Consider the following 13,107-nt stretch of genomic DNA (forward strand, 5'->3'; position numbering starts at 1 on the left):
TTTATATTTTAGCAAATGATTTAGGTATATTTATTAATGTGCATTTAAGTTTAGCAAATTATACTTAAATTATTTTTAAAAAGTTGAAACTATAATTACTTGTAAAAAAATTCTAAAATAATTTTATTTAGTAATTATATATAATTTAAATTATATATATTTTCAAATAGTCATGTGAACTTATCTAAAAAAAATAATCAACTACCACATTGATTATCAAATAGTAGTAACTACAAGTAATAAATTTATAAAAAAAAATAAAGATTTTTGAGTAAAATTTTACTAAATAATTTATTTAATTTTTTTTATTCTGTGTAAAAAAAATCTTAAACATCACGAAAGTATTTTATTTATACATTTTGGTTGGTGAAGTTATTAGCAGAAAGTCAAAGAGGCACAGGCAGATGCCATGGTGAATTGGTGGGTAAAGAGACGAATTCATTATGTCGGGAGGGACCCTCTTACAATTAAATTAAATGATCCTCCACTGGAATAAAACAAACATTGACGTGGCAAACAAAATAATAATATTGGAGTACGATAATGTAGTACTAATACTAGATGTACTTAAGCATATCAAACTGAGTATCACTCAAATTGATGTTTTTAATTAAAGTTTTAAAATTTAAATTTTATGAATAAAAAAATATACTTAACTAATTTGAGGAAAATTCTGAAAAAAATATTATTCTTCAACAATTACTCATATTACCAAACCAAGACAGGTTTAAGACATTTCTTTCATTCTCATGTTTGTAGGATTCCATTGAAGTTATTTTTCTTAAAGCAATACACAGTGCACCTATTTTTGCTCATATTTATTTACTAATTCCCTGCATAATAAGCAATAATATTTAAACGTAAATGGCTAAATGCATGAAAGTTCAGATGAAATTAAATAATTAATTATTATAATTAATGCAAAAATGGTGCTGACTGCTGAGGAGCAAACAAGATCCATTTGTTTGGGTGCAAATGGTACATATTTTGTTGGTCCTAACATTTGACATGTCATAGACGGGTCCCACATACTGATAAACCCATTTGCTCCCGTAAACGTGTAATCGAAGTGGCCGAGGCGTCCCTGTCTATCTGACGTGGATAACTAGCAAGTACCAACATGACATTTGATTTCTAATCACCTCATTATAAAAATAAATTATTATTAAATTATTTTTTATTGATAAGAATTGCAAAAAAATACTAAAAGATTTATCGTAGCTCATTCCTCCTATTCAATCTTACGCTAATTGATTAAATACTAGATTTGGTGGTAAAAAAATGCTTTTGAAACATACGTTAGAAAAGGAACATTTAACCTACACACTATAAAATGAGGTGTACTATAATAGAAAGTAATATGTAATAAATAAATAAAGACTTAAATATATTTTTATATATGATATATACTCGTTTTTAGAATTTGATCCCTAATAAATTTTTCTTTTAAATTGGATGTTTAATATTTTAAAAGTTTGATTCGAGGTCTCTGTCATTAGTTGGGATTCGTTAACTGTTTACGTGACCGTTAACTGGACACGTTGACATGTAACATGTGTTGTCCCATGTACTCGTTGTTAAGTGAGATTATATGTAAGAATTTTTTTAAAAAATTGTTAAAATTCAAAACGGCGTCGTTTGAGCGTTGTTTCCCTTCCCTCGAAAAACCTTGGTTTTTCTCTCTACCTCCTTCTTCCTTCTTCCTTCTTCCTTCTTCCTCGGCCTAACTGTCCCCATCCTCCACCACTACCACACTCTCTTCCACGAGTTCCCCCACCCTCACTTGCCCTCCCTTACACCATTAGTGTGCAAAGGAAGTGTGTGAAGGGTTTTTGCACCAAATGCAGAAACATTAGCAACATAACCACACCACTAGAAGAAGAAGAAGAGTGAGTTTAGATAATTCTGTAGGCTTTCTTGTACAGTAGCGACGTCGTATCATATAGCGGTTGCAATTCTTGAAGTCAGGGTGTGCATCCCTCGAACACCTCCACTTTTTCCCATCGGTTCTCTTGCATCGACCCGGTTCAAGGTTTATCTTCTTCCCATAATACCCCACTGAAAAAAATACCCATAACTCAAAAACTCAAACTTTCACAAAATAGAGCAAAAAGAATGTTATTTTTAAATTCCTTACTCGATGGGTGAAATGACATCAATTGGAAGCTCTTGCAAATGGGGAGAAGGAGGTCAAGGAGAACCGAGAGACTCGCCTTGAGGTACATGAAGATGAGGGCTTGGTGCTCCAACTCGTATCACTGCGATGTCATGAATGGGGTCCACATTGCCGCCACAAACGGTGGAGGAGCGCTCGTGGTGTTTATATTTATTTATGCGAACGAGGAGAAAAGGGGACTAAATCTGAAAGAAGAAGAGAAAGAGAGAAAGAGAGAGAGGGAAATGTTTTGCATTAGAAAAAAATGGGGGAGGTTACCTTGAAGAGAAGCACAAGGAGGAGGAGTTGAGACATGATTGTTGGTTAGTGAAGAAGAGGAAAAGTGGAAGAAAGGGGTTGGAGGAACCACACGACATCATTTTTAACTTTTTTATAAAAAAAATCCTACGTTTAATTATATTCAAACAAAGATTACACATGATACCACACGTGACATGTCAGTGTGACCGGTTAACGATCACATAAGCAGATAACAAATTTTGAATAAAAAATTTCTACTATTAGGAATCTGATTCGAAGAAAAAATTTATTAAAGAATGAGTTATTGTATAAAAAAAGTGAGAGACACAAACAATTATGTTTCATTTATATGTCAATTATTTGTCACTTGAACTATGTAAATGTATTTTTATTACATTTTCTTTTCTGCTATAATATTTGAAAGAATTTTTCTTACAAACACAGACATGACAACTAATTTATTGTTAATTTTTTTTATTACTTAACTATAATTAATCATGTTTTGAAATCACAATCACTACTGTTTCTTTTACTTTTACTCAAATTAATTGATTTTATTTATCAGCTATATTATATTAATTAAATATAATTTGATAAATATCTAATTAATTACTCATATCTCTCACTAAAACATCCTACTCCTATCTCTTCAATAACGATCAACTTTAATTGATTATTAGGTAAAATCAATATAATAATAATAAAATAAATGAAATTCGTAAGAGAAAAAAATCTCTATAATTAACATTACTCATAATTAACCGTTGACACAAATGTTAATAACTTGAGTTTCATAATTAAATAGTCTAAGATTCAAATCCTAATTGACACTTGAATATATAATAAATTTTGTCCGAGAAAAATATTCATCTAATATGCTCTTATGGTCCCCAATAAAAATTATTTACTGTTTCTTATAGGTGAGAATGATAACAAGCGCAAGTATTGCTTAATTGCTACCGATCTCACGAGCTAAAATATTTGCTTCTGTCTGTCATGTGAACCTGCGGGTATCTGCATATACAATTACCCACAATTTTTTGTAAACTTATGAATACCCATGGGTATCCATGAATATTAAAAAGCTAAAAGAAAAATGAAAAAAAATAACAAAAGAAAGAAAAACATATAATGCTCAACAACTCAATGAGAATTAGACTATTTAAAACATGTTTGGTGCATATATATATATATATATATATATATGAAAAGGTCTATTTACTTTAAGAATAACTTTTTTAGAATTATTCTTCATTCTCAATATTTATTTTCTTAAGATTAATGCTGTAACAAGTAATTCATCTTAATCATTATATTTTAAAAAAATAAATGATAAGGATAAAAAATACCTCTAATTTAAAAGAATTACTTTTGGATAACACTTTGATTATTTTATGGGTAACGGGTACCTACAGGTGTAGACACTAGTGTATTTGTCCCCACCCCTGCTAACTAACAGGCAACCGAGATATCCACATCCATATTAATTCATTGCAAATTTTACCCGTGGATGTAAATTTTTTTACCATTCATACTGACATGACTACTTCATTCCAATATATGTTAAAAAAAATTAGTCACGAAAGAAATGAAAGGTGTTGATGGCATAAGAAGTTCAATTCTCTAGAAATAATGGTTTAGGTAATCACTCATACATCTTAAGTAACGTATAAAAACGAAAAACATTATTTGTAATTATTAGTTAGACATTTACCAAGTATCACATAAATGAAACAATCATTTTGTTTTTGTACAAATCAATCGCACGTTTTATATATTCACCAACAAAATCTTATGTGCAAATCAAGTATACTGGTGGAGTTACAGTATTTAATTTTTTAAAATATGTAAAATATAATCAATAAATGATGCTATCTCTTCCATAAAATAAATGATGATATCTCCATTACTTTAATTTTTTGTTCAAAGATTGAAAATATAATTAATATGTAAGAATTATTTCTTAATTTTATAGTATGTCCATAATAATTTTATTTATTCTCCTCATAATTATCTCCTTTCTTAATTAAATAATAATTAATCTTATCTTTTTCTAAAATAAGGGTTCAATTAAAAATAATAATTAATATTATTTTAAAATTTTAAAATAACAGATAAATAAAAATAAAACCTTATTCAAAAGTGAGAATTAAAATGAAACAATACAATATACCTATTAATAAATTCATTAAAAGACGTAAACAATGGCATGTACAAAATAAAATCATCAAAATATCATTGAAAAAGTAAATTGAATTTTCCCTATGGAAACTTCTTTTTTTAGTCTATTCTATTTTCGCCTCTAGAAGTTTTTATACACGTAACAATATATGTCAATATGTAACAATAAATCATGGTCAACCTCTAAAAAAATTATGGTCAAAGTCTCATTTGTTCTATTAGGATTCCCTAATTTTTGTAAACCAGAATATGGGTTTTTTCTTTTTGACAGAACAGAATATGGGGTTGGTATAGGGAGAAAATGGAATATTGTGAGTTTGTGACAACATAGTGAAGGGGAACGCGGTATTTGATCAGAATTTTCCGGTTAATCACGTTAGCACACAAGGTCACAAAGCATGCGTTTCTTCGCTGTGGAAAGGGTTGGAAAAAAGAGGGCAAAATATATGGCTCTAACGTTTTCAAGCAATAAAAAAGTGAATGAACTGATAATTTAATTTGATGTGGGTTAGGTTAAATAATTTAAAAAAAGTTATTAGGAGTTAGGACAATTTTGCTTGACCAAGAACTAGAAGGGTGGGAGTAGTAGTACATTTACATGTGAAACAAGGAAAACGTGTACGAGATGCGACAGTGAATGATGTGGTCAGTGGTTTTGGATAAGCCGTTGAAGATGAAGTCCCTAGTTTAGTTTAGTAGTTTACGACATTGAAATATACGAACGAGCAGGGTCCAGTCCAACCTGTCTCTCCCAACGCTCAATTGTGTCTGTTTCGCACGGCTACGGTTTTTGATTTCTCACTCCCACGTGTTCTTTTGGAACTGTGTTGGCCAACTTCTGTTGTTCTGCCTGGTCCCCTTATATTAACACCAAAATAAACGAGTTACATATATGACTTGAGCGGCTTCTAGGGTGGGAAATCGAAGCAAATCCCCTACCATGAGAAATAAATCTGGTCCGTAGGATATGGTATTTTTTTTTGGAGATATGTGTGGGATTATAGTAGACATGCATACATCAGAAAAAATTATAAAAAAAATAAAACATATCAATCCAAAAAAAAAATGCTTTCTTCCTGCGTGGGTGAGTGCCTCATGTCCGAGCACAACAACTCTTTCAAATTCATAAGCATTCATTTTTTCATCCCAAGCTTGGAACCCAAAACCCATTCAAGTTCATGTTGATGTTGGGATCAAAAATACTTTTGAACCCAAGCTCCCTTTTCAAGTTCATAATCACTTCTTGCAGCAAGGAGGACATGACATCGCGGAAGACATGTGGGGGGCGTGTGATAGTAGCAACAAAGTTGCCGCAAAGAGTAAGAACCTTGCTGTGGACTCTATTTTAACAATATGGGTTAAAATCTAAGATGTTCCGACGAGGTGGATGGTCAGGTATTCGATATATTGGAGAGTTGAAAACGATACGGGGAATAGATTGCATGAAGTTTGTTGGTTTAATTGGCAAGTATACCAATTTGCATAAGTAATAATTAAAATGGTAAGTTCGAGTATTGTGTCCAGAAGGAATTTGTTATACTTATGTATTGTATATTTAGTTTGTAAGCATTTTCAATTTTAGTAAAAGTAGAAAAACTCATTCATATTTCAAATTCTTTAGTTAATTTTTCTAGACTTAAATGCATAACAAAACAAACGCAAAATTGTCAAACATAACAAATATAAAGATAAAAATGTCAGGGAGTATTCTATTGAACTTTCTCTTGCTATAACTAAATAGGTTTTTCTCTATTCAATATTACTCTAATGTTCTTGCACCGTCAAATTACTCAAACTGTAATTCCTCATATGAAAGAGCCTAACCCTTTTATTTTTATTCTTGATTCCTCAACAAACTCATTATAAGCGGGCTGCACTACGCACAATATGCAACATTTACTAGATTACTGCACACTATTCCTAGAAATGCATACTTCTAGCTGCTCTACCAAATTCTAAGGACTTTAAGCTGCTCTACTCATTTTAAGCATTTACTAGATTACTGCACAAGTGTTTCAAGTAATTTCTTTATATAAACAACTAACACAATTCCCAACTTTTGCATTTCATCTCATTTCATACACCTATGTACACACAATGTGGATCTGAAGAACTTTATTTGGCTTGTATTGAGGCTAGGCTAAGAACAATTCATGGTTTTTCTAGGATGCAAAACTTAGGTTCTAGGAGAGCATTCACCCCATTAACCACATTTTCTTTGACATCCCAACCTTTATTGACATGCCAAAATTAACAACACATAGTTTTTTTTTTTCATTCTTATTGTTTTTCTCTCTTCTCTTCTTTTTTTTTTAGCAAAACAAATAATAGGCATTGCAAAAGAATGTAATTCTGATTCTCTGTGTATTTGTTACTTATATCCCTGAAACATAATTTACCCAAAACACTCCCCCAAATTTGGAACAAATTTGTCTTTATCCATAACAATGCTCTCCTATAACCTAAGATAGGGTGTACAAGGATAGCATTTGCATTTGGCTCAAGGTTCAATGACTCATTCATTCACATTTAGGCTCAAAAAGGGTGCAAGGGATTCAATCATTCATTAACATAGGGAAGTTGTTTGGCTAAGTGGCTGAAATCAATTCAACATGGCCTTCATCATTTCCAAATCATGCATTCATTCAGTATTCAAAGATTCATGCAAAAATCAGTACTTGATGCTAGTCGTTCTCTCACAGTTAAGGTTCACACAACTCACCGGGTTACAACAATTAGTTTCACCTTCACTATTTCCCTATCATGCAAGCTAACATTTTCACTCACGCCCCTAATTTCCACACTCTTATCTCTTCTACATTAAGCAAGCTTGTTCGAGGTTTATGATTTCACAGCACAAGTCACTCATGTCATGTAATCAATTAAGTTCAAACAAGATATCAAGACAAACACCATTTACTGAAGAAAATAATGAAAATGCTAGATTAAACCACTGCCGAAATCCAAAAGGCAGTCAAATAACTAAATAAATAAATAAAGTCGTCTGAAAAGCAAGATAATTAGATGGAATCCTGTCAATCCTCAATCCTGAGCTGGTGTGGGCCATGGATCCCAAGTCCCCAATGCTGCAGTGATGTCTGCTACATAATCATCATCCACGTCTGCCTCAGTTGCGCCTGAAGCTTCCTTAGCCTTTGGAGTGTCCTCAATAGCCTCCTCAACCTCCGGAGTGCCCTCAGCAGCCTAGGCATGTGTATCCTGGGCCTCAGGAGCCTCACCTCCCCCCAAAAAGGAAGGTTGGACTCCGGGCCAAGCTACCAGTGCCAGATACTCCTTCATGCTCATAATCAGCTGTTGTTGAGATAGATTCTGCATACTCTGCATCACCAGGCAAATGCCATGATGAATACTCCACACCATAGGCACGAGCTGGAATGGGTGCTACAGGTGTAGGAGCTGGAACTGGTGCATCAGAAGGAGCCTGGGCCTTGGCCTTGCGGGACCCTAGAAATGTAATAGAAGGATCCTCAGGGTTCCAGTAGTTTTTCCTAATATATGCCAAATTAATGGCCAGGCTTAGAGACTCAAAGGTTAGAGAATCAAATATAACTCCCCTGGCTAAACATAATGCGATGATAAGGGTTGGAAAGCCCAACCTAGAGGAGTTGGACTGGGCGATCTGGGAAATCTGGCCTGAAATGATGGAGCCCACGTCCATGCCCATCTGCATGACCAAGCCATATACCAACCTTGCTCTGTCCATGTTAAGGTCAAAGGTATGAGAAGTAAGAGCAAGGTTGGAGTAAGAAAGGACACTCCAGGTCTGAGCGAGAGTGGTCAGGTCCTTGCTCAGCAGCTTCCACGGAGCTCCCTCAGCATTAAGTACAAACCCCCGCCCTGGTAAACATAATTTGGCTGCAATAGCCTGATGGTCAGGGTGAGTGTGGCAGTAGCGGGAGTATGCTGAGTATCTCTCCCCTGGCTCAAGTACCACTGGGGTCTCTAGAAAGGTGTTTAGCATGGTGGCATTAAACTTAATAGTCTTCCCCCGCACCTTGCACTTCCTAGAGGAACGGTCTTCTGGGTCATACAAGTTGGAGTAGAACTCCTTGACCAAAGCTAGGTCAATATGAATCTCCATCTGCCTTGTAAGGTTCTTATGCCACTGGCGGCATTCTAATTCCCAAAGGAATTCGTCATAATGTGAATAAGCCAATTCCACATTCTGCTCAGGGAAGATGTTCCTGTGATGAACGTTGGTCTTATATCGCTCCCAAGCGATTTTAAACACAAATCTAGATGTATCATAAGGTTTGAAGTTAGTCAGGAATTTTATTGAAAATTAACTTAACAAAATAACTGGGAACATAGGGTGGGCGCTAAGCGAGATGACCTCGCTTAGCGCACCTTACAGAAATAACTAAGAGGCACATGCATGGTGCGCTTAGCACGACAACAGAATAACAGCAACAGTGGCTTAGCGCCATGAGAGTGCTTAGTCGGAAGACATCAATGGTTAAGCGAGTGTAACTCCCTAAGCCTTATTCTAAACAGAGAAGGAATTGCGCTTAGCGCGCAGGGCGCGCTTAGCACGATAATGAACTGGAAAAGACCTAGGTGTTGGATCAAGTGACCTTGGAATAATTAAGAAGCGGGGGAGGGGGGGTTGAATTAATTATGAACGTGTCTTGACTAATTAAAAATCTATCCTTCTTAATGTTACTAGATTCAAATAGGCTTTTACTACTAAGTTAAGAAAGTAAAGAACAGAAATAGAAACTTAACCAAAAGTAAAAGCGATAATTAAAAGTACACAGCGGAAATTAAAGAGTGTAGGGAAGAAGAAGACAAACACTAGATTTATATTGGTTCGGCCACAAACCATGCCTACATCCAGTCCCCAAGCAACCTACGGTTCTTGAGATTTCTTTCGACCTTGTAAAATCCTTTACAAGCCAAAGATCCACAAGGGATGTACCCTCCCTTGTTCTCTTTGAAAAACCAATTGGATGTACCCTCCACTTGAACTAATCCACAAGAGATGTACCCTCTCTTGTTCTCAGTATAACAATCCCCAAGTAGATGTACCTTCTACTTGTACCACAAAGGATGTACCCTCCAATGTGTTGGGACAAAGAATTCTCAGGCGGTTAGTCCTTTGAATCTTTGTAAGGGGAAACAAAAGATATCTCAGACGATTAGTCCTTTGAAATCTTTTACTTAAGGGGAAGGGAAGAATCAAAAGAATTCTCAGGCGGTTAGTCCTTTGAATCTTTTGTAAGGGAGAAGAGAGACACAAAAGAATTCAGGCGGTTAGTCCTTCGTTCTTTTGGTAAAGGGAGAAGAGAATGAAAAAGATGAATAGCACAAGTTTTTGAACAAAGAACTTTTCTTGGAAGAGAAAGTGTTGATAAAAAAACTTTTAGAAAGATGAAGAGAAATGAATAAAAAAATTATGTAGAAAGAGTTGAAAGATATATTGTTGAAAGATGTTGAGAGAAGATTGAAAGATAGATGATTCAAAGATGATTGATGATGATAATAATTGATGAAACTCATGTCATGGTCACATATTTATAATCTCTTGATGACTCAAGTCAAAGCTTGTGACTCTTGGCAATTTCTTTAAAAATAGTCACTTAAAAAGTTGGGACTTTTGAAAAAATCTTCAGAAAAAAGTCACTTGAAGAATTATGACTTTTGGAAATGTATTTTTCGAAATCAGTCGCTGATAATCGATTACCATTAAGGTGTAATCGATTACCATTAAGGTGTAATCGATTACACATCAACAGATGTGACTCTTCATTTTTGAATTTTGAAAATGAAAACGTTTAGAAGCTCTGGTAATCGATTACAAGTGTTGTGTAATCGATTACACAAGTTTAAAATGATTTAAAACTGTTAAACACAAGTTGTAACTCTTGAAATTTGAAATCTTAACGTTTTAAAACACTGGTAATCGATTACTACCTTCTGGTAATCGATTACCAGAGAGTAAAACTCTTTGGTAATGATTTTGTGAAAACTTCTTGTGCTACTCAATGTTTTGGAAAACTTTTTTAGTACTTATCTTAATTGAGTCTTCCCTTGTTTCTTGAATCTTGAGTCTTGAACCTTGATCTTGATTATTCTTGAATCTTAATTCTTGAAACTTGATTCTTGAATCTTGAATCTTGATTCTTGAAACTTGATTCTTGAATCTTTGGATTTTTCTTGACTCTTGATTCTTTGGCATCATCAAAATAACCTTGAAAGACATTGCTTCCACACTAGGCTTAACGCTAGTGGGCGCTTAGCGAGACTAACTACAGATAACACATGGGCTTAGCGAGGGAGACTCGCTAAGCCTTATTTTTGACAGAGAGGTATTTGCGCTTCGCTAAGCCTTATTTTTGACAGAGAGGTATTTGCACTTAGCGTGCATGGCTCGCTCAGTGCATCAATAAACATTCAGAAATTAAAATTGCTTTAGGCTTAGCGAGGCAGGCTCGCTTAGCCCAATTTTATTATAGAGGCGAAATTGGGCTTAGCGCGTATGACGTGCTAAGCCACTGATGGAATGAAAAAGGCCTCAAAGATTCAGACTAAACTAAGTGTGCTCACTAAGTGCGGATGGTTGGCTTAGCGAGTTCCTACAATCCCATAAAAATGTAACTAATCATCATAGACTCGCTAAGCCATAAGACTCTGGCTTAGTGAGTTCATCCCCAAATTGCAGAAACTCAAACAAACTTGATGAACTTGCTTAGCAGAACATGGAGCGCTTAGTGAGTGCATCCTAAAACCCATAAATTCATAAAAAAAAATGTATGAACTTGCTTAGTGGAACAGTCTCGCTTAGCGAGTTCATCGCAAACCCATAAATTAAGGCTTGACAGCCTCAACTCCTTAAGTCACTATACAGGCTTAGAAGCTTGAGGCTAAGCCTAAACAACCTAATAACACAATGCAAATACCCCTAACAAATTAGAAAATAAACATGAATCTAACAGTAATCAAAGCATACACACTGAAGTAAGAAAATAAAGTACCTGTGTCTTCTACCCTAGGGTTTTGCATAAACAAAAATTAATAAAAGAGAAGGGACTTACTTGCAATGTAGACACTGGAGGAAAAAAAATTCAATGCTAATGGAATGAAAACGATGAAGGCAGAGAAGAAGAAGAAGCACAGTTATAGTGAGAGTAGGAAGTAACTGCCCTAAGGCAGTTATGTCTTCTTTTTGCAGTTACGATTTGCTCGCTAAGCGCGAGTGTCGCGCTAAGCGAGCGCTCTGTGATGTTTGAATTTTCAAAATTTAAAACCACGCGCTTAGCGAGACATGCTCGCTCAGCCCAATTATCCAAATTTTTAACCCGTGAGGTTTTTGGGCTTAACGTGTAGGTGCGCGCTTAGCAAGTTTTGCAGCTGTGATTGGTTTGCAACATTCGCTAAGCGAGCCATGGCGCACTTAGCGGATTAAGTGTGGGTGCAGTGGTGTTGGGGCACTTAGCGAGATGGTCTCGCTTAGTGCAATTGCCTTGACAGAGAGGTTTTTGGGCTTAGCAAGAGTGCCTCGCTAAGCCCAATTGACATTAAGGCTCACACAGAGAATGTTTTGGGCTTAGCACATTGGTGCGCTTAGCGAGACATGTGGAGCGCTTAGTGAGAATGACTCGCTTAGCCCAATTTCATGAAATGCACAACCCAAGAAGGTTTTAGGCTTAGCGTGTAGGCTTGCTCAGTGAGGAACCCTCTGCCACTGGATGAGGGGTTGGTGAGCATAGCGAGGGTATCACTCGCCCAGCGGATAACATATGTCTTGCTTAGCGTGGGTGTCATGCTGAGCAAGTTGGATGATTTTTTTTTTTTTAAGACTTAACTTATCCATGAGATTTCAAGCCAACTTATGGTCAACCCCATTCCTCAAGTTCACTCTCTTCCACTCTTCTCTCCTAGCAGTATCAACTATAACAAAATCTAAACTGATGAACATTAAAACACAAAAATAAAGAAGTTGAAAGGTAAGAAAGCTGGGTTGCCTCCCAGTAAGCGCTTCTTTAATGTCACTAGCTTGACGTATACCACCTCTAGGGGTCTTGCAAATGCAGGATGGTGGTTAACCTCTCAATGCTTCCACCATGATACAGTTTCAACCTTTGACCATTCACTACCTAGCTTCTCTCTGGAGTATTTGATTGAAGATCCATTAATTCCACTGCTCCATAAGGCTTCACTTCTTTGATGGTAAAGGGCCCTGACCACTTGGACTTCAATTTTTCTGGAAATAGCTTGAGTCTTGAATTGAAGAGCAAGACTTGCTGGCCTGACTGAAAATTATTCTTCAATAGCTTTATATCATAATAGGCCTTTACCTTCTGCTTGTATAACTTGGATGACTCATAGGCATTCAACCTTATCTCCTCTAGCTCCAAGAGCTACAACTTCCTCTTCTCCCCTAACAGAACTTCATCAAAATTCAGAAACTTTAAGGCCCAGTATGCCTTATACTCCATTTCCACTGGAAAATGACAGACTTTCCCATAGACCATTTGGAATGGGGATAG

Source organism: Glycine soja, chromosome 9, assembly GCF_004193775.1.
Source record: "Glycine soja cultivar W05 chromosome 9, ASM419377v2, whole genome shotgun sequence".
Classification (NCBI taxonomy): Eukaryota; Viridiplantae; Streptophyta; class Magnoliopsida; order Fabales; family Fabaceae; genus Glycine; species Glycine soja.